Source organism: Bubalus kerabau, chromosome 13 (genome assembly GCF_029407905.1).
Source record: "Bubalus kerabau isolate K-KA32 ecotype Philippines breed swamp buffalo chromosome 13, PCC_UOA_SB_1v2, whole genome shotgun sequence".
Lineage (NCBI taxonomy): Eukaryota > Metazoa > Chordata > Mammalia > Artiodactyla > Bovidae > Bubalus > Bubalus kerabau.
In genome coordinates, this window is record NC_073636.1 from 13748635 (window position 1) to 13771757 (window position 23123).

General features: G+C 42.4%; 1 long non-coding RNA gene across 2 annotated transcripts in view; it reads left to right on the forward strand.

Annotated features, from left to right (window-relative positions):
* LOC129625348 (uncharacterized) overlaps nucleotides 1-23123 on the forward strand; it is a 61064-nt gene that overhangs the window by 33579 nt on the left and 4362 nt on the right. The window contains exons 4-5 of one of the 2 annotated variants that reach the window (XR_008701362.1): nucleotides 9963-10024; nucleotides 10556-10770. This is a non-coding gene — a long non-coding RNA (uncharacterized LOC129625348). The remainder of the gene's footprint in view (nucleotides 1-9962; nucleotides 10025-10555; nucleotides 10771-23123) is intronic. The other variant, XR_008701360.1, reaches the window with a different exon arrangement.

Below are 23123 nucleotides of genomic sequence, written 5' to 3' on the forward strand. Positions count from 1 at the left end.
AATTACACAAACTGGTTACAGTGAAAACATTGACAAGGATGCTTGTTGGAGCTCTAGGTGGTGGCAGGTTTTTACATCTATTATTCACACTCATTTTTACACACACTGAGAGGGAAGCATGATTCCCATCTATAGGTGAAAAGACTGAGACTGAAAGATTTACATTCGCCCAAGACCATCCATCTGGAAAGAGAGCCCTCCGTGGAGTCCAGGTTCATTGGCCCCTGTATCTCTCTGCTGAGCTCAAGAGCTCACTGTTTGCGGTAGTCATCCTCAGCTTTGGCAGTTGTGCCTGGTGACATGTACCACCTCTTCCAAAGGTCTGCTGAAACAGGACTCCATGTACAAGTGGTCGGGAAAGGGGGAAGCCACAGGTGGTGAAGGAGCTGGATTAGGGATTTGATCTCATCACTTTCCAAAGCGAATTTCTCCCTTGGAGTCTCTGCCTGATTGAGCTCTGTTATCATCACACATCGAGGTAACTCTAGGGAAAGGAAATGGGCTATCCACAGATGGAAGACAGGGTCTCCCTGCCCTCTTGAAGGACACAGTGTCCCAGTTACCTGTCTCTGGGTAACAGACCGGCTCCAAACCTAATGGCGTAAAATAACTACGTTAGGATTATCTCTGATGATTCTGGGCTCCGCTAGGTGGCTCTCCCCTGGGAGAATCTCATGGGAAAGCTCTGTCACTTCTGTATTTGACTCTGAGCTGGGGCAACACAGACAACCGCTGGACAGCAGAGATTCTCAGATGTCTTTCTTTGGTCTCTCCAGCATGTTGGCTTTGGGAAAACCAAAATTATTATGTGGTAGTTCAGGCCTCCAAAGGTGTTTGGAGAGATGGAGATAGAGATAGATAGATCAGTTCAGTTCAGTCCCTCAGTCGTGTCCGACTCTTTGCAACCCCATAGATTGCAGCACACCAGGCTTCCCTGTCCATCACCAGCTCCCAGAGCTTGCGCAAACTCATGTCCATTGAGTTGGTGATGCCATTCAACCATCTCATCCTCTGTTGTCCCCTTCTTCTCCTGCTAGATAGATAGATAGATGTAGTGCATAGACAAACAGATGTTAGATAGATTGATAGATGTGATGGCTGGATAAATAGACATATTAGACAGATAATAGGTAGATAAGATAGATATGTGAGAGTAGATGGATAGATAGATGGAGACACACACACACACACACACACACACACACAGAAATGTACAGAAGCATTTGAGCATTCTCCACCTCAAAGCCATCACTAGGAGACAGGAAATAGGTCCCACTCCTTAAAGGAGATGTGACTAGGTCCTGAATGACCAGCTGGGGTCAGAAATGCTCTGCTGACATTTTTGGAAAACGCAGTCTGCCACACCCAGTAGCTCCTCATCACGTCCCTCCTCACCTAGACTCGGTTTCCTACTCCGTGAAAAGACCAAGGTCTAAGAGGCTCCGAAGATCATACCCTTGGTGGCCTTGTAGCTAAGCCAGTCTCCAGGTCAGAGTCCACGACCCAAGACCTAGGTCCTTGACAGATCTGGAAAGCACATCCTTTGCCATGGTTGCCGCACCATCCTGGCCCCTTTTCTACGTGTTTGATCTGACGGCTGTCCTTTCTGTGGCTATTCCCTGGAGGCCCCCTAGATGAACAGAGCTATGGGCCAGGAAGTTCAAGTCAGCGCCTTTAATGGTGGGAGGACACAATCGTATTAACCTAGCCCGGCTCTGCCATTTTGCAGATAAGAAGACAAAATTTCGTAATCGAGTGTATGTGCCGAGATGCTTAACAAGGGAGAGTATTTAGAAAGAAGCAATTAAGATGGGGAATAATTTTAAAAATCTTGTCCTGTGGGGAGTGGTTAAAAAAATTTTAGCCTGAAGAAATAAGACATACTCATTTTATCTTTAAATATTTGAATGTGTCTCATATGGAAAAAAGGAAAAGAGATTACATTTGTTTGGAGATTTAAAGGATGATTTAAAAGCATGTCTGAAATTTGATCTGCAGATAGAATCCGGCTTTTATTTCCAAAGATCCTGTATATGTTAGTTTTGCCTATAATATATACTTCAGTTTTCAGGAAGTGAGTTATGTATTTTTTGACTATAGAATGTGTAGGGATATGTCTACATTCATCTTTCACCCCTTTCCAGCACCAAATAATATTCTGGGCACAGAATAGACTCTTAATAAATATCGATCAGTTGATACTAATTGATTCTTGGAGTATTTTTTTAAAAATATTTATTTATTTGGCTGCTCCAGCTCTTAGTTGCAGCATGCATGCATGCTAAGTTGCTTTAGTCATGTCTGATTCTTTGCTACCCTTTGGACTGTTGCCCACCAGGCTTCTCTGTCCATGGGATTCTCTAGGCCAGAACACTGAAGTGGTTTCCCACGCCTCCTCCAGGGGATCTTCCCGATCCAGGGATCAAACCTGCTTCTCTTACGTCTCCTGCATTGGCAGGAAAGTTCTTTACCACTTGTGCCACCTGGGAAGCCATTTGCAGCATGTGGGATCTTAGCTGTGGCATGCAGGTTCCAGTTTCCTGACTCAGGGGTGGAATCCCAGCTGTTAGCCTCAGGAGCACCGGGTATTAGCCACTGGACCACCAGGGAAGTCCATATCTGAGTACTAATGGATACTTAGCATTCACACCCTACTGTTGGTTAGACTGTGGTATTAGCACAGCCTGATGAGTTTTCTAGCCTTCCACAGCTCCCATTTGAATGAGTGCATTTTCGCAGATTAAGAGAATTCTTACCCTTGTTGCCTTTAGCACCAGGAAGCTCCTTCTAGAGCCATGCTCTGCTTTCAGGCATGTTGGGTGATAAAGGGCATTGTCAGTGCTGATTTCAGGAGAGATGCTCACCCCTCTCTAGGAGTGAATGTGCTCAAGGAGAACTTGGTTTCTTCCCAATCAAGCCTTGTTTATTCCACTCCACGCACCATAAGGGGCTTGAGAAACGGGGGGAGGCGATGCTAGGGGTGTGGGGCTGCAAATATGTGGGGCCTTAGTCCCAGACACAGGACTTTGAGAGCAACCTCCTCGTGCAACCAACTTCTTGGTGTGGTCACACCTGCATTTTCATAGCAGGGAAAATGCAGCAGGCCTGCAGGTGGTTAATTTGATGCAATCAGGACATTTCCTGGTTCAAAACCAAGAGTGACCCCAGAAACACGATTTTATTTGATCTGTTCATCAGCCTCGATCTTCCTGGGGCTGCAGGCCTTTCCAATACTGGGAGCCCGTCCTCTGCGCGGCAGTCCTTGTGCTGAATGGCGGTGATCTTTCATTCTGTGTCAGCACACAGTTCAGCTTGGTCGGCAGAGGCAGGCAGCTGTTTCTCACTATGCTTGTGGGTGGTGCAGCTGCTGCCCCCTGCCCCCAAGACACAGAGAAGGAGGTGACGCTGCCAGGTCCCAGGGCTACTCTTCTGATGCTGCGTAGAGACTGTGGACCACAGTGCCCAGTTAAGACTTTCCTCTGTCTTTAGATCTGGGCTTTATGATAATACACTTGCCAGTCATGAAAAAACTAAAAAGCCCAGCTATCAATCAGTTATCAGTGAAGTCAGAAGATGAAGGACTGGTAGCATTTACAATGCTTGTCATAATCATTTTTAGCATCCGTAAGTGGTAACATAATGGCAACAGTGTTAAGAAGGGAATGACGAGCATAGAAGCCGCATTTAAGCAGCTCTGCTTTGTTATAATTAGTCAGACTCTCCAAAGGGACAATTTAGGAACCATGTGGCCCCAGGAGATCCTGTCTACCTCTGAACCCAAATCGTCATTCTAGTACGTTAGTTTACAAAACAGTCATTTGACAAAATTGTAAACAAAGTCGTTAAAATATAAAAGCATGTCTGGGAATTCCTGGCGGTCCAGTCATTAAGACTCTATACTTCCAATGCAGGGGGCACAGGTTTGATCCCTGGTTGGGGAATTAGATCCCATATGCTGAAATCTGTTCTATGGGTAGAGTCTAGTTTTTATTTCCAATGATTCTACGTTAGTTTTGCCTACAGTATAGACTTGAAAGTTTTTGTTCAGTGACTTAGGCACTAAATGTTGAATAAATGTTGGACTTGGCTCCTTGGATGGTTGATGTGAGGTTGACGTCATGCAAAGCACAAGCTGGGTCTTCTTCACGTGGTGAAAATTGCAGTGATTTAGCTATTATGTTACTTCCAATTTGCCAGCTGTGTTTTACAGGGATACAGTGAAATATGCTCTGTTGGTTGTATGTTACAACCATATTTTACTAATTAGAGGACTATCATAAATAAATCACTCATTTTTATGGCATAGGAGTCCACTTGATTCAGAAAGTTTGGTATCTGGTTCTGATTATGTCTCAAGATATTTCCATGGAAATTCCCCCCACCCTCTCTTTCTTCACCTGTTTGAGGAGAACAAGGATGGAAACTTAACTTCTGCAGAAAAAAGGTAAGGGGGATTTCCATCATTGTAAACAGGGTCATTTGGGATGAATAGCGCAAGCTGGACAAATATCCATGGCATCAGGACCCTAGGGAGGATTTCTGGGGCTTGTAAGATTTTACTATTTGTTTGTTTTTTTGTTCTATCTGTGGAAACTGTCAAACGATAAACTTTGTCAAATTGTTTGTGTAATGAGGCAGAGTAAATAAGTAAATATAGTCTGTGTATAGCAAAGTTGGGGGAAAGTATTATTCCTCTCTAGGGAGGTCTAAATATAGCAATGAATTATATTTTATATACAGACCTTCCTAAATTAAAAAAAAAGTATTTTTTTAATTGGAGTATAATTGCTTTATAATGTTGTATTAGTTTCTGCTGTACAACGAAGTGTATCAGTTATATGTGTGTATATATATCCCCTCCTTTTGAGCCTCCCTCTTCCCTCACCTCTCCATTCCACCCCTCTAGGTCTTCACAAGTCACTGAACTGAGCTCCCTGTGCTGTATATGCTGATCTTCTTTGTTCTTGGTTCAAATGTAAATTGATGGTCAGCATATCATTGATTATATCTGAAGAGCTTCAAAGAGGATCTCAGATTGGTGACCTCTGGGTTTGTATGACCTCTATGAGCCTCAGGTTGTCTTTCTGCAAATTGGGCTGGAAGATGATCAGAGGCTGTGGGAAGTGGTTCTTTGTTTGAAGCTGGTCTTGATGCTCTTCCTGATCTCAAAATGCAAAAAGAAAAAACAAAATTGTTATTATGAGAAATAAGAACTGGCTATTTTCCCGATGAGGCTGAGGAACTTGTCTCCTAGTAGATGAGAATCCGTAAGAGATACTAAAAAGCTTCCTTCACTCACATGTTTATGAACAAAGTATCTGTTTAGCATGATTAGGTACGAGTCTCTGGGCTCAGTATGCCAAGAAGTACGATGCCGTGCAACGTTGCTGCTGTAAGGTGGAGACGCTCCTCAGCCTGATTTATGGAGCCTCCAGATGGGAGCATGGACCACTGAGCTAGTTACGGGGTTTGGAAGGAGAGTGCGTCCCCTCCCCACCGACATGTTTCAGGAGGTGGGATAATGCTGTTCCTGGCTTTGGTGAATCCTTGGGCTGATTCATTATGGTACTTTGTATATTCTTGTGAGGTTTCTGTTTATCGTCCTGCTCCATATTTCTAAATTATAACTGATCCAGTAAATTAATTATTCAGGCAATATCCTGTCAATATATTTAACTTCCATAGCAGGTTCCCGCAGAACCAATGCAGCCACTTGTCTTGATGCTGATTGCCTTTGTAGAACCAATCTGTGGTGATCTATACAGGTATCTGAAATGGCTCAAAGTGCTGGTCCAGCTGAGACATGGTCCTGGTCCTTTAAAAAATTCAGGTATCGTTGCAAACCTCTGGATTTATATACATATGTATGCAATAAAATATATAATGTTCTGTGTCAGTCGTGTCTGACTCTTTGTGACCCCATGGACTGTACTGGAGTAGGTTGTCCTGTCTTCCTCCAGGGGATCTTCCTGACCCAGAGAATGAACTCGCGTCTCTTACATTTTCCTGCTTTGGTAGGCAGGTTTGTTACCACTAGCGCCACCTGGGAACCCCCAGATTAAACATACACGCAGCCAGTTCAGCATCATTATATTGTCCCAGTTTTCTTTGGAGCCATGCATCAGTGTCTTACTTGAACCTGGCCTTATTTCACCTTCCCCAACCCTAGTTTTGTTTTTTTTTTTTTAAATCAGAAATTGTTTTGCTTTTGTTTTTCCTCTTTTTCTCTCACTTCCGAGTTTGGCCTTTTTCTCTACTGGCAAAAGGAAAGTTTCTTCAGAGGTTAAACTCTTTGTTACTTTGGTGGATGGCTCTGTTTTTAGGACTATCGCCTACTTCTCTCCTTGGATTAACTTGGCTTCTTTATTTTCATTTTAGCTTTGCTTAGCAAAACTGGCATTTCCACACCACATTGGGTTGTTTCTGTTCTCTTTCAGTTTTTTTCCTTTTATTCAGTCAAAATATCTTATTCATAGAGGAAATATTGAAAGCAAGATGATGTTTCTTCCCATTTCTTCCTTTCCTTGTGCTCTTCTATCTTTCTTCTATATGCTTGAAATAGCGGAAACAAAATGCAATTCTGAAACTGCGATGTGCCTTTCAATGCAGCTTAGAAAGGGAAAACCTACCTGATTGTTTCCTGCTGAGCCGGGAGCAGGGTTGCAGGAGAGGCGTCAGCTCTCAGGAAAAATATTTCTCTTGAACATATTCCATAAATAGGCAGGCAGTACTCAAGCCCCAGCTAGCTAATGCAGCAAAGTGGCCAAGAACAGGACTCAGAAGCCAAGATGCTGGGGTTTTGAAGCCTGGCCCTGGTGCTGCTGCTGCTGCCGCCGCTGCGTCTCTTCGGTCGTTTCTGACTCTGTGTGACCCCATAGATGGCAGCCCACCAGGCTCCGCCGTCCCTGGGATTCATCAGGCAAGAACACTGGAGTGGGTTGCCATTTCCTTCTCCAATGCATGAAAGTGAAAAGTGAAAGTGAAGTCTCTCAGTCGTGTCCAACTCTTTGTGACCCCATGGACTGCAGCCTACCAGGCTCCTCCATCCATGGGATTTTCCAGGCAAGAGTACTGGAGTGGGGTGCCATTGCCTTCTCCCAGCCCTGGTGCTAACCTAGGGCATATCACCTAGTAATCCCTCTGAACCTCAGGTTTTCCAACCTGCAAAATGGTAATAATAGTAGCTACTCAATAACTTATTGCAAAGGGTCTGTGAGCTAATGCACAGGATTCACTTATGCCTGATACATGTTGCAAGAAAATTGTGCTTTTATTGTAATTCTTTAAATAGTACAGGTAGCTGTGAAGCTAATGGCTTTTGCTGCTTGCTCCCAATTCCAATTAATGCCCCAATTGGCGCCTCCAAGTATGTCTTTTCCTTGCTGATGTTCTCCATCTGCATGTCCTTTCCTCCACTTCCTGTTATTCTTTTCTCCCTGCCCTCCCTCTTAATATGCCACCCCTCTCCCTACTTCTAGATCCCCAAGAATGACAGTCTGAATTCCCATCTGTGGTTAATTCTAGCTCTCGCCATACATCATGTTGTGCGTGTTGGATCAGACTTTCTTCCAGCACCTGATTTTGGTCCTGCTTCCCCAGTGGCTGCTCCACCCCAGGTGGTGTGTCTAATTCTTGGTCCTGGCTGCTTCTGGTGCTAGAAAAATTGCCACCGTTCTTGGAGAGAACCTGTTAGTTCAAATATGAAAGTTTCCATTCAGTTACTCTTTAGAGCCACTGCTGCTGAGGCTGCTGCTAAGCCACTTAAGTTGTGTCCGGCTCTGTGCGACCCCATAGACGGAAGCCCACCAGGCTCCCCCGTCCCTGGGATTCTCCAGGCAAGAGTACTGGAGTAGGTTGCCATTGAGCCACACCATCACAGAAAAACGAACTCTTTCAGTTGGGTTTCTCTGTATGTCAGCAGTCCTCATGTGTTTTCCTTTTGTGCCCATAGTTCATCTTGGACTCACAAACATGCATTTGTGCTTTTCACTGGGGTGTGTGTGTGGGGGAGGGGGTGGAGTGGCGGTGGGGGGAATGCTCCTCGAATAAATAGAATAAATGGTGTTAAGTTAGAAATTAAATATGCCTAAATTTTTCTTGTGTAAAAGTATGTTATTGATGCACATCAAAACAATGATAGAGGCACATTTTACAAATGTGAATCATGTGAAAGAGAAAACTAAGGACCATTGGAGGGCCGGCAAGGGCATCCAATGAGAGAGCTGTGACTTGCATGGATCAAATTACTTGGGTAACAGAACTATGAAAGTGGTCTTTACTATCCAGAGCATGGGAGCCTAAGATGATTCTACCAACAAGTATTCCTTACCTGACATAGAACTTTATAAAAAGACTTAATAGGTTTTTACCAGGTCTTTAAAAGTTCTCAATGACATTTTTGAGTCTCAAATATGCAATCTGAATTTCTCTCTTTTTAATTGACTATCTCAGATAAGGTTTCTTCCTGCAAAGTACCAGCCAGATATAAATGTGATCACATCCAGATACCACAAAGAATATCACAACCTGCTCCAAGGCTGTATAGAGAAACTCAATGATTTTTCCAAGTGGATAAGTGAACACTTTAGGGGTGTATTCTAAGTAGATCTTCCTTATGAAGTTGGTAATTTTATTGTTGGTGAATTTTGATGTCTAACACATCAAGTATGAGGATTGGTTCTTATAAAAATAACAGCTTTAAAATCTAGTAAGTAATGGGGGAAAAAAGCATAGTCAATGAAGAAGAATAATCCAATTTCTATTAGATAAGCTAGATAGTCTGAAGTTAGTTCATTTTCTTATCAAGATCACATTTTGACAAAAAATGGCAAATATTTAAAAAGCATAAAGAATAAAGCAAAAATCACACACCATTTCTCTCTCCAGAGATGACAGTAGTTAATTTGGTTTATTACATTTTAATTCTTTACTTCCCTTTATTGTTCTGAAATTTTACATTTTGCATAAAAATAATATGAGTACTTAAGGAAACCACTTCATTATCAGATTAATCAGATTTATGCTCCGTCAAACCTCTTACTTTCAAACATCCAAAGACATCTTTGGGAAGACCTGAGACTCCTATGCATGTCGGTCTTCAAGGGCCACAGATGACAAGATTTTCTTCTTCATCAATAGTCTCGTCATGGATCTATCAAATAGTATCTCATGGTCTCCTGTAGAATATGAGTTGCAACAGCATTAAATAGGAAGAGTGTTACAATGAGAACCAGTATCGGGACTTCCCAGGTAGTCCAGTGGTTGAGACTTCACCTTCCAATGCAGGGCGCGCAGGTTCAATCCCTGTTAGGGGTGCTGAGATCCCAGATGCTTCACAGCCAACATAAACAACAGAAGCAATATTGTAATATAATTTAATGAAGACTTTAAAATGGTCCCCAAAAAATCTTAAAAAAAGAACCAATATCTATTGACTGCTTGCTATGTGTCATCTTGTGGAATCCTTACCCAAATCTCACAAATGAGATAAAACTACACATATCATTTGAATTAACTGGGTACAGAAATGTTAAGAAAGTCACAAAGTCCCACAGCTAGTAAGACACAGATCTGGCACAGAATGTAAGTTGTCTGACTCCAGAGTTTGTAACCCTCAGAAATGATGCAAAGCTAATTCTAGATACTTCCAAACCTGTATTCTGAAGAGGGCATTCCAAGGTAGCTCTTGCAAAGAACATCTCTCCATTTGACTGTGTCCAGCCATACCTATTTTCAAATGCCACCATAGTATTCATTTCTGGTGCCAAAAAGTTCATTGGATTTAGTCTATTTTATTTCATCTCAGTTAAACACCAAATTTGCCCATAGACAAACTTTAACATGCACATTATATTCCAATAAGAATCACAATCCTTCCACTTTTCTTTTCAATTGTTTTCACTAGTTCACTCCTTATAATAATTGCCTCCCATGGTTGGAGACACTCAGGTCTTTTTTTACAGTTGTCCCCAAAGTGCCTCCAGAGAAAGGTCACTAAGCATGCATCAAGATCCATCAGCCTCAGGTCTGAGCCTGTCCCACAGGCTGTCAGTTTTTCTTTTCTTTTTTTACATAGACTACTTTGAAAGTTTTTATTTATTTTTGGCTGTGCTGGGTCTTTGTGGCCACATGTGGGCTTTCTCTAGCTGCAGTAGGTTGGGGCTACGCTGTAGTTGCTGAGCTTGGGCTCCTCATTGTGGTGGCTTCTCTTGTGAGCACGGGCTCTGGGGTGCATGCGCTTCAGCAATTCTGGTGCACGGGCTTCGTTGCTGAGGCATGTGGAATCTTCCCTGACCAGGGATCAAACCCATGTCCCCTCTATTGGCAGGTGGATGCTTAACCACTAGACCACCAGAGAAGTCCTCGTATCAATTTTTCTTGCATGGATCCTTCCGAGCTTCTGAGATGTTAATTCTCTAAATTTCCTATAACTATTTCCAGGGTCTTCTTTCCATTTTACCATAGTTCCGTATTTTCTTTAGTCCTTATGTAAACATGTCTTCCAATTTCTTTATGTGTTAAAAGCACATAATTCCATCTCTGGTTCATTCCACAGATTTATGGAGCACTGTCCTAGGCAATGAAGACACAGAGACGAGTAACACAGTGCGGATCTTAAAGGAGACGCACATCTGATGGGAGAGAGGCCAACCTGGATGGACATGGCAACACGGCATAACAGAAGCTATGACTGGGCTGGGGAAGGTGGCAAAGCAGCTGACAGGGTGGGCTCTAAAATGTGGCAGGTGACAGGAAAGCTGCTTTCTGGAGGTAAAAAAAAAAAAAATCACTGTATATATTTGTTCATAGTATGACTCTCACTTCTGTTCTTGAAATTAGGTTTTTTTCTCCCCAGCTCTGTAACCTCAATGACAATAGTGTGCACACGAGAAAAACACAGGGGGGATGGAAAACCATGCTCCAGAAAAGCAATTCAATATTCCTTTTGAAAATAATGAAAAGAAATATATCCCCAAACTCAGCAGAATACATTTTATTAATAGAAACAGCCACATACAACCCTGGATGATTTGATATCAAAAGGGAACAAACATTCTACAAAGATCTGACATGACAAGGAGTTCATCGTTTGCCTGCGCTGCATACCCTGACAGGCCCCAGACTGAAATGAAAATACAGTCAGTCAACCCTGGGGAGCGATCCATGCCCCTTTCCTAAGGCGCTGGACTGCGGTGTAATTTCATGTTGCTAGGCATCACATACCATGCCATCCCTACTGGAGGAGTTTTCTTTCTGCAGAAACTCAGTGAGAACTGCCATTCTGGAAACTTCTTCCACCTGGGAGGAGCAGTCCAGAGGGAATCTGTGGGATGGTAGTGATCTGTAAAATGAATTCCCAACAGCTCATCACTTCTGTTTTCCTGAGAAATGTTCAGAGCACAAAGTGCTCAAGTGGTGAGCTTCATGATATTATTAGTACACATTTCATGGATCTTGGCTGTGTTTCCCTGAGATAAGGGGCCACTCAGGCAAGGGAGGTGCACTTTAGTTAATTTTTTTTTTTTTTTTGGTTAAAAAAAATTAGAAAAATTTTCATCATTTTTTAAAAAACCGTGTTTTCAGTATTCATCGCCTTCCCTGGGCTCAGTTCTCCCAGAGCATCATTCTCCCCTGTTTCCTGCTCCTTGTATGTCCTGGGCATGAGCAGCCTTTGAAGTTAACAAGTCACCACAGCTGGGTCAGCAAAATTGGGTGTGCAAAGGTGGTTCCAGGGAAAATGGGTGTTAACTTTCCTTCACCTCCATGGGTATTCTTCATTCTGTCTCAAGCATGAAAACACAGCATATAATTTCCTTGACAGGATGAGTCATCTAAACACTAACTTCAGCCTGTTTTAAATCCCATACTGAACTTTAAGACAAGGGCTCTTGGTGACAGTGGCCTTATATCTACTTTATTGGGCATTTAAGGGGAAGTAGAGGGGTGTAGTGGAGCAATTTAAGACATCAATGAAGAAATAAAAGGAGAAATGCTGATGGGAGTAGTTGGGAATTTAAGATTTGAAAAGGAGTGTGAAGCCAATGGACGCTGTGTCTTGAAAAGAAGAAGGTTTAGTTTAGGAGTGGGAGAAAATAGAGAGTCATGGGAGGTTTATGAATAAGAAAGTAACAAGATAAAAGGTACTCAAGTAAGCGCCTGTGTTGGTGACATAAAAGAGGGGAAGTGAGGGGGGAAGGATGAACATATTCAGTAATTTTTGTTTGGAAGAGAATGAAGGTCTAGTGTAGATGGGGAAGAAAGGATGACTGTAGACTTGTGAGGGGGAGAGGAGAATCCACATTGTGTGATTTCTCACTTGATCCAGGAAAGGAGAGCAACCTAGAGGGACCTCGAGCTTTGAGTTTGGGCAGAGAAAAAAACTGCTGAGTCTTGCCTGGAGATGGTGACGTTAGAAGGTTGAAGGGATTTAGTGTGGGCAGAGGACAATCCAAACCCCCATCAATGATGTCAAAAATTTAAAAAAGACATGGCTTGCACATGTGCAATGAGATGATTTTTAATGGGCTTCCCTTGTAGCTCAGTTGGTAAAGAATCTGCCTGCTATGCAGAAGACCTGGGTTTGATCCCTGGGTTGGAAAAATACCCAGGAGAAGGAAATGGCAATTCCCTCCAGGATTCTTGCCTAGAGAATCCCATGGACAGAGGAGCCTGGCAGGACATAATCCATGGAGTTGCAAGAGTCAGACATGATTTAGCAATTAATCACCACCACCAGAGGACAATTCAGCTTTGGACAGGCTGAAGGTGAGCAATTGATAGACCCTCAGAATGTCAGCATCACCAGGTTATTCAATAATCTGAAGTCATCCGCAGAGAGAAGAGGAAGTGATGCATATAAGAAGGATCAAAATTCCTGTTCTCTCTCTAGCCTGAGATTCCAAGGAAGACATGGTATTTCTGAACCTATAAGTTCCAAGTAATGAACAACTGACCCTTATCAAATTCTCTCCATGAATATCGGATTTCTGCTCACTCTTAATTATTGTAGCAAAATTTGCCTAAGTGGTCTAAGACACATTTGACATAGAGAGCCAGGGGCAAACTCCTCTTCTCCTTGGCAACCTTGGGAGCAGTTTTAGCCCTTTGGGTTTGGAGCTTTGTCTTACAGCAGGACCTGCCTATAACTTATCAATCAATATTTTCCTGATAAAGAGCTGCATGGACACAGTGACAGAGGTGAGATCAGTACCAACAATAGTTCTCAACCCCGAGTACTTACTAGAAAACCCTGGGGGAGTTCTTAAGCATCCATGATGGCTGACCCATGGAATCAATGTCTCCAAGGGTGGTGTTTGGATGTCATTGTTTTCTGAAAGTTCCCCAGGTAATTCTAATGTGTAAGCAGGGCTGAAACTGACCAGACAAGTGGAAGCAGTGATTCTGAACCTTAACTGCACCTCGGCATCACCTTGGGAACTTTCAACAATTCATGGATGTTTTGCATTGTACTCCCAGAGGCCCTGAGCATCAGAAGTTTTCAAAGGTTTCCAGGTGATCCCACGTGATGTGGCACAGCCAGAACTCAGAAGCGCTGTCCTTTTCTGGCTTCACTCTCTCAAACAAGCTTTCATACCTGTCCAGGAGGGCAGAACTGGTGCAGCAGTGGGAGAATGCACTGAATATTTTTGCCGTAGGCATAACGAACTCAATTGTCAGCTAACTTTTGATTGCAGTCTTTCTTGCTGCTAGTAATGATGTAAGAGGCAGAAAAACTCCACTCGCATTTTCAGATCCCAGGTTGACTTTGCACTGTTGGCAGCTGGCAAATGCATGTTGTAACTTGAATTGATTTTGAACTGAAATCACAGAGACAATAAATGTCACTTACAGGTGCTTCTCTGGGGGGAAAAAAGAAAACTTCTTTCTAGAACTCTGTGACACAATGAAATGCACACATCTGCAAATCATAGTCAAGGACTCCAGCTTACCACAGAAAAACGTGGGGTTTACCAGATTCTCCTCCAATATTATAGGAAGAGGGCTGCATGTGGTAGCATCTCACTCATTTTTTTTTTTTTTTAAGCTTACACAGATACATTATTTCTACCTCCCTGGATGTATACCTGTTCTAGATTTATTCTGAATATCTTTAAAAAGTAACACAGATATGTTTTTCAAGTTATTTTTTTCTTAAATCTACCTTTGAGAGTATAAAAGGGGGAGTCAGTCAGTCGTGTCCAATTCTTTGAGACCCGATGGACTGTGGCTCGCCAGGCTCCTCTGTTCATGGGATTCTCCAGGCAAGAATACGGGAGTCGGTAGCCGTTCCCTTCTCCAAGGGATCTTCCTGACCCAGGATTCCAACCTGAGTTTCCAGCACTGCAGGCAAATTGTTTACCATCTGAGCCACCAAGGAAGCCCCTAAATCTAGCATTACCTGGAGCTTATTTAATATGTTATCAATCTTTGAATTGCTGTGTCGCCGAAAGGGATTTCTCCCCCCTGCCTGGAATGCCTCTTTGTTAAGTAAAATGCTGCATCCCCTTGGTTTGGTCAAATCACAGCTCTTCTGTCATCTTAGCTCAGGCTGCTGGAACAGAATACCAGGCACTGGGCAGCTTAATGACAGATGTTTATTTATTTCTCTCCATTCTGGAGACTGGTGAGTCCATGATCAAGGTGCTTGCTGATTCGGTTCCTGGTGGCTTGCAGGTTGTCACCTTCTCACTATGTCTTCACATGGTGGATAGATGGGGAGAGAGTGCAAGCCCTCTGGTTTCCTCTTAAAAAAAAAAATATATATATATATATATATACATATATATATATATGTATATATAATTTATTTATGACTGTGCCGGGTCTTCATTGCTGCGTGGGTTTTTTTCCAGTTGCAGACAGTGGAGGCTACTCTCTGGTTGTGGTTTTTCATTGTGGTGGCTTCTCTTGTTGGGCAGCACAGGCTTTGGGGCACACAGGCTTTAGTAGCTGTAGTGAGAGGTCTCAGTAGTTGTAGCCCATGGGCTTAGTTGTTCCATGGCATGAGGGATCCTCCTGCACTAGGGATCAAACCCATGTCCCCCACATTGGCAGGTGGACTGTTTATCACTGAGTCACCAGGGAAGCCCTGGTCTCTTATAAGGGCACTAATTCCATCCTAAGAACCCCAGCTTTATGACTTTATCTAAACCTGATTACCTCCCAAAGTTCCCACCTCCTCATTCTATCACACAGGAGCTTAGAATGCCAACACACGAATTTGGAGGTGGGGACATATTCATTTGATGCATAACATCTGTGAAACCTTCCTGCTCCTGTTTTACAGTGACTCCTTCCTCCTCCTTCTGACTTTTCTTGAAGTTCTTTGCAAGCGAGGTGAGGTATGGTCAACGTATACATCCTCAGCTAGAGAAATGCCTACCACATAGGAGATGCTCAGTTTCTAAGTGTTTGTGGGTGATGGATTACCTGGTTTTGCCCTGTGATTTGGAGCAGGTTGCCTAACCTTTCTAAGGTTAGTTTCCTAATCTGTAACATGGAGGTGATGAAACAGATCTCGGAGAGCTGTGGTGGGGATTTAGAGATGTAATATACACAAATTGCTTAGTAACTTGGGTACTTTGAGTGTTGTATGAGTGATTATTAACTGTTAAACAAACTGATAGCAACTGAGGGAGTTAGGTTTTTCTGTCTCCACAGGGCAGGGAAGATGGGGCAAGAGGTGCTGGCCAGGGATGGGAAAGTGGAGTCTGGACCTTGAAATGAGCAGTCAGGGCTGGGTTTAATGGTACTTTCATCTGAGAAGGGAATGAGAAGGAAGTGATGGTATAAGCTGTTCAGAGATCTGGGAACAGCCATCTGGATTAAGGGGCAGCAAGTGCAAAGGTCCTGAGGTAGGAATGCACTTAGCCCAATAAACAAAAGGTTTGAGGTCAATAAGAGAATGTCAGACTATTGCCTGCTCTTAGAGAGAGGAGGAACCATCTGCCGTGGGTGGTGTGTAAAACATCCTGGTTCTGTAAGCTAAACTGTAAGTTTTGAGAACAGGGACATTTTCCCCCAAAGTATTGTTGTGTGTGCATGATACTTTGACGCTTTTCAAAGTGATAGTGATAGTGATGGGAGGAAGGAGAGCAAGCTGACTTCAGTGCTAGTGGCCAGAATGTATCTGGCATTATGATTTATTTTACCTGCCACTTGCAGAGTCAGCCCAGTTCTAGCCATTTCACTGCCTTCTCTCTCGAAACCAGGTGTAACCCTCCAGAAACCATGACCTAGCTTGAGAATGACAGCCTCGTCAAGTTCAAAAAAGATGAATCTGAATCAAGACTGTTTGAACAGATTTTTCTTTTCTGTGTTAATTTCCAAATAAACTTTCCTAATCCCAATAACGGACTTCCCTAGCTCAGATGGTAAAAGCATCTGCCTACAATGCGGGAGATCCAGCTTTGATCCATGGGTTGGGAAGATCCCCTGGAGAAGAAAATGGCAACCCATTCCAGTACTCTTGCCTGGAAAATCCCGTGGGGTCACAAAGAGTTGAGCACAACTGAGTGACTTCACTTTCGCTTTCAGTAATCCCAATAAGGGTTGCAACGAATGCCAAAGAATGCTCAAACTACTGCACAATTGCACTCATCTCACACGCTAGTAAAGTCATGCTCAAAATTCTCCAAGCCAGGCTTCAGCAATACATGAACTGTGAACTTCCAGATGTTCAAGCTGGTTTTAGAAAAGACAGAGGAACCAGAGATCAAATTGCCAACATCCACTGGATCATCGAAAAAGCAAGAGTTCCAGAAAAACATCTATTTCTGCTTTATTGACTATGCCAAAGCCTTTGACTGTGTGGATCACAATAAACTGTGGAAAATTCTGAAAGACATGGGAATACCAGACCACCTGACTTGCCTCTTGAGAAACCCATATGCAGGTCAGGAAGCAACAGTTAGAACTGGAACTGGAACAACAGACTGGTTCCAAATAGGAAAAGGAGTATGTCAAGGCTGTACATTGTCACCCTGCTTATTTAACTTATATGCAGAGTACATCATGAGAAACGCTGGGCTGGAGGAAGCACAGGCTGGAATCAAGATTGCCGGGAGAAATATCAATAACCTCAGATATGCAGATGACACCACCCTTATGGCAGAAAGTGAAGAGGAACTAAAGAGCCTCTTGATGAAAGTGAAAGAGGAGAGTGAAAAAGTTGGCTTAAAGCTCAACACTCAGAAAACGAAGATCATGGCATCTGGTCCCATCACTTCATGGGAAATAGATGGGGAAACAGTGGAAACAGTGTCAGACTTTATTTTTTGGGGCTCCAAAATCACTGCAGATGGTGACTGCAGCCATGAAATTAAAAGATGCTTACTCCTTGAAAGGAAAGTTGTGAGCACCCTAGACAGCATATTAAAAAGCAGAGACATTACTTTGCCAACAAAGGTCTGTCTAGTCAAGGCTATGGTTTTTCCTGTGGTCATGTATGGATGTGAGAGTTGGACTGTGAAGAAAGCTGAGCACCAAAGAATTGATGCTTTTGAACTGTGGTGTTGGAGAAGACTCTTGAGAGTCCCTTGGACTGCAAGGAGATCCAACCAGTCCATCCTAAAGGAGATCAGTCCTGGGTGTTCATTGGAAGGACTGATGTTGAAGCTGAAGCTCCAATCCTTTGGCCACCTCATGCGAAGAACTGACTCATTGGAAAAGACCCTGATGCTGGGAGGGATTGGGGACAGGAGGAGAAGGGGATAACGAGGATGAGAAGGCTGGATGTCATCACCGACTTGATGGACGTGAGTTTGAGTGAACTCTGGGAATTGGTAATGGACAGGGAGGCCTAGTGTGCTGTGATTCATGGGGTTGCAAAGAGTTGGACACAACTGAGCAACTGAATTGAACTGAATCCCAATAACTTAAGCAGAGCTTCTATTATTTATTTATTTTTAAAGATTTTTTGATGTGGATCTTTTTTAAAGTCTTTATTGAATTTGTTACAATACTGCTTCTGTTTTATGTTTTGGCTTTTTGGCTGCAAGGCTTGTGGGATCTTAGCTTCCCGACCAGGGATTGAACCTGCACCCCCTGTATTGGAAGGTGAAGTCGTAACCACTGGACCACCAGGGAAGTCCCCTAGAGCTTCCACTCTATAGACAAGACAAAAATATATTATCAGCACCACTCTATAGATGAGATGACTGAGATTCCATGATGCTTTTCCCAAGTCAATCCATATAACTGATTGTATTATATAAGTGATTTAGAGACAAGTGATTTTTGTATATGATAAATATACATATGAAACCATGTAAATTTTGTCATGAAATTCTGTCATTTCAATGCAAAAAAACCACCTTTCAAGAGTTACTTTGATTGTTAAAAGATTATCTCTATGCAATCTATTTAGGATGCTTTATCAAATTGATATGAGAAGATGGCCATTGGTAAATTTGACCTAAGTTTGAGAAAATTTAGTTATAAGACTGTAGTGTTATAGCAGCTAGATCATTCAGGAAAACAACGTTGAAAGATATATAACATTAGGGACTTCCCCGGTGGTCCATTGGCTAAGACTCTGCTCCCGATGCAGGGGGTCTGGGTTCAATCACTGGTCATGAAACTAGATCTTACAAAGTGCAATGAAAACCTGGCACAGACAAATAAATAAATGTTTTTTTTTTTTTAAAGAGAAGTAAAAGGTATACAACATTATGATTTATTTTGCCCGTGACATTTGTAAGAGTTAATTGTTACAGTTCATTTACTATGCACTTTCAAAAATAATGTTGGGCCTATAGGTGTAAAAGATGAGGAAGAAGCCCAGACACATTTTTTTTTTCCTTCCCACAAGGAGCTTATCCAGAGACCATGACATCAGTCACAGGTATGGTAAGAATTGTGGAGGGGGATTACAGCCACCAATGAGATCTTTCCTGAGATGTTGGGCTTGCAAAATCAACCCCTGCAGACTCAGCAGCCACTCTGAACATCTCTGATTTTTCCTGAATCACCCATTACAGCCCTGTGATCAGTAACTGGACCTTAGGGTGAAAGTGAAGGTGTTAGTCCCACATTGTGTCTGACTCTTTGTGACCCCCTGAACTGTAGCCACCTGCCTCCTCTGGCCATGGGATTTCCCAGGTAAGAATACTGGAGTGGGTAGCCATTCCCTTCTCCAGGGGATCTTCCCGACCCAAGGATCCAACCCAGGTCTCCTGCATTGCAGGCAGATTTTTTACCGTCTGAGACACCAGGGAAACCCAAGGACCTTAGGGTTTCTGGGGTTATTTTATGAAAAGCAACTTGTTTTGCTTATCTATATAATTTGTATTTTTTATGCATTTCAGTTATACTTTTCTTATCTTTTACACCGATGGCTTAAAGCCCTATTTATTTCTCAAGTAAAAGCAAGTCCCTTTCCAGTTGGGGTGAATAAGGAAGTACATAGCAGAATATTGGGGCCATGTAGCCAGCCAGCAAAAAGCAAAGAGAAGAGGAAAGGTACGGGGCTTGAGGCTCGCCTCCAGGCTGCTGAACAAGCTTGACTTCAGGCACCTGACTCTTCAGTTATAGAAAACGAGTGTTCCAGTCCTTGTCCCTGAAATGACAGCAGCAGAATCCAGAGCCACATCAACAAATGCTCCCTCTTTTCTTTAAAATAGGGGCTACTCTTCTGGTTTACTTCCAGTTGTCTATATTGAGATTTTACAAATTCTAGAAGTTTTTTTTTTTTTTTTTCCTGATGCATGTTTTATGAAATCTAGCACTCTTATGAATTTTTGTTTTTCTTTTATAAAACACTTTTAGCGACTTCCCTGGTGGTCCAGGGATTAAGACTCTGTACTTCCGATGCTGGGGCTCAGGTTCAATCCTTGATCGGGAAACTAAGATCTCACATGCCATATGGCATGGCCAAAAAAGGAAAAAATAAACAGACCCCTCCACCAAAAAAAAAAAAAAAGAAAAAACTTTACTTAAAAAAAATTGAGGTATAGTTAATTTATAATGTTGTGTTCAGTTCAGTCGCTCAGTCGTGTCTGACTCTTTGTGACCCCATGAATTGCAGCACCCCAGGCCTCCCTGTCCATCACCAACTCCCAGAGTTCACCCACTCTCATGTCCATCGAGTCAGTGATGCCATCCAGCCATCTCATCCTCTGTCGTCCCCTTCTCCTCCTGCCTCCAATCCCTCCCAGCATCAGAGTCTTTTCCAATGAGTCAACTCTTCACATGAGGTGGCCAAAGTACTGGAGTTTCAGCTTTAGCATCATTCCTTGCAAAGAAATCCCAGGGCTGATCTCCTTCAGAATGGACTGGTTGGATCTCCTTGCAGTCCAAGGGACTCTCAAGAGTCTTCTCCAACACCACAGTTCAAAAGCATCAATTCTTTGGCACTCAGCCTTCTTCACAGTCCAACTCTCACATCCATACATGACCACAGGAAAAACCATAGCCTTGACTAGACAGACCTTTGTTGGCAAAGTAATGTCTCTGCTTTTGAATATGCTATCTAGGTTGGTCATAACTTTCCTTCCAAGGAGTAAGCATCTTTTAATTTCATGGCTGTAATCACCATCTGCAGTGATTTTGGAGCCCCCCAAAATAAAGTCTGACACTGTTTCCACTGTTTCCCCATCTATTTCCCATGAAGTGATGGGATCAGATGCCATGATCTTCATTTTCTGAGTGTTGAGCTTTAAGCCAACTTTTTCACTCTCCTCTTTCACTTTCATCAAGAGGCTCTTTAGTTCCTCTTCACTTTCTGCCATAAGGGTGGTGTCATCGGCATATGTGAGGTTATTGATATTTCTCCCGGCAATCTCGATTCCAGCTTGTGTTTCTTCCAGTCCAGCGTTTCTCATGATGTACTCTGCATATAAGTTAAATAAGCAGGGTGACAGTTTCATGTATACAGCAGTGATTTAGTTGTACATATATATCTATATTTTTTTGGATTCTTTTCCCTTATAAGTTATTATAAGACATGAGTATAATTCCCTGTGCTATACAGTAGGTCCTATACAGTTGTTTACCTATTTTATATATCATAGTGTGTATATGTCAATCCCAGATCCTAAGCTCCTAATATATCTCTTCCCTATCATTCTATCCCCTTTGGTAACCATAAGTTTGTTTTCTATATGGAGTTTTTTTTTTTTTTTTTTTCTTTTTGCCTTCAGCCTAGCTAATTAGAAAACAATTTGGTTCCAATAATTTTTAATGACAGGTCAGACTCATATATTTTGGATTTTATCTCAATTTTTAATAACAGGTCAGACCCATATATTTTGGATTTTATCTTTTTTTAGTTACTGATCATATTCTACATTGGAAAAAACCCCTAAGTCTAAATCAATATTTGTGTTCTAGCCTTTCTAAAAGAGATAACAAAATAATTCATATGTATGCATATATACACACACATGATAGTCTTGGTATGTTAATGGGATCATTAGTGATGTCAAGGATTAAAATCCTTGTGGTGATAGTACAATGGAGGTGTTCAGCATTCTGAAGTTATCTTTGCTCATTTTTCTCTGTTCCTTTGCCAGTAAGTTCCAACACCTAAACAACGTCCTGAGGTCAAATTTAACACCTGGAGAGGAAAAGTGCAAAAGTTTCATATTGTCAGTATCTTCAGAAAACTCCATCCAGAGGTTCTAAAGCTAATAATTCATCCCTCACTGATCCTCCCACCCCAAATGTTCACACACAGACACTCCCTGAATTAATAAGGAAAGATAATAGTATCATTCATAAGTTTAGCAATAGCATAAGAGAGACTTTTGTGGGTAAATAAACAAAAAGTTTATTACACAAACAATGTTGACTGGAATTTTTTTTTTCTTTTTAAAGAAAGTAATTCTGGGCTTCCTTGGTGGCTAGAGGTAAAGAATCCACCTGCCAATGCAGGAGATGTGGGTTTGATCCCTGGTCTAGGAAGATCCCACGTGCTGTGGAGCAACCAAGCCCATGCACCACAATGATTGATCCTGTGCTGTAGAGTCTGGGAACCACAACTAAGCCCAAGAACCTAGAGCCTGTGGTCCACAACAAGAGAAGCCACCGCAATGAGAATCCTTTGCACATAGCTAGAGAATAGTCCCACTTGCTGTAACTAGAGAAAACCTGTGCACAGGAATGAAGACTCAGCACAGTCAAAATAAAATAAATTTAAACAACTAATAAAAAGAAAGAAATTCCAAAATAACACCATTATAATAAATTTCTGCCTACATGCAATAAAAAAATTTCCAGGTTTTTTTCATTGAAGAAATGTGAGTATTATTTCCACATGCAGAATAAAATTATCATAAGCATTTTCTGCTGCTGCTGCTGCGTCGCTTTAGTCGTGTCCGACTCTGCAACCCCATAGACTGCAGCCCACCAGGCTTCCCGTCCCTGGGATTCTCCAGGCAAGAACACTGGAGTGGGTTGCCATTTCCTTCTCCAATGCATGAAAGTGAAAATTGAAAGTGAAGTCGCTCAGTTGTGTCCGACTCTAGCGACCCCATGGATTGCAGCCTACCAGTCTCCTCCATCCATGGAATTTTCCAGACAAGAGTACTAGAGTGGGGTGCCATTGCCTTCTCCAAGCATTTTCTAATGGTGACCAAATATGTGAAGGTAGTTGGGACAGAGGAAGGCTTAGCAGTCCAGAGGCAGGAGTTTGGATTCAGACTACCTGGGTTCATATATATGGCTCCATAGTTTATATACTTTGTGACCTTGGGCAAATTACTTAATGTCTCTGTTCCTTGGTTTCTCACAGGTAAGAAAAAAGTCCTTCAGTTAGAGATGTGCCTAAGCCAAAACAATTCATTGCAGATACAAAGACCCTATATCTAGTATCTTAATGCAAGAAATTAGGATAAATTGATCAGCAAATTTAATGAAGAGGAGTGAGAAGTTGAAGGAGGTGCAACTTTAATTGTTTCAACAGATCTTTTCAGATGATTGTGATGAAGTGAAAAGTGCAATACAGAAATTATGGGATCTGGTAGCACAGGGTTTGATTTCTGGGTTGGGTAGATCCCCTGGAGGAGGGCATGGCAACCCACTTCAGTATTCTTGCCTAGAGAATCCCCATAGATACAGGAGCCTTATGGACTGCAGTCCATGGGGTTGCAAAGAGTCAGACATGACTGAGCAGCTAAGCACAG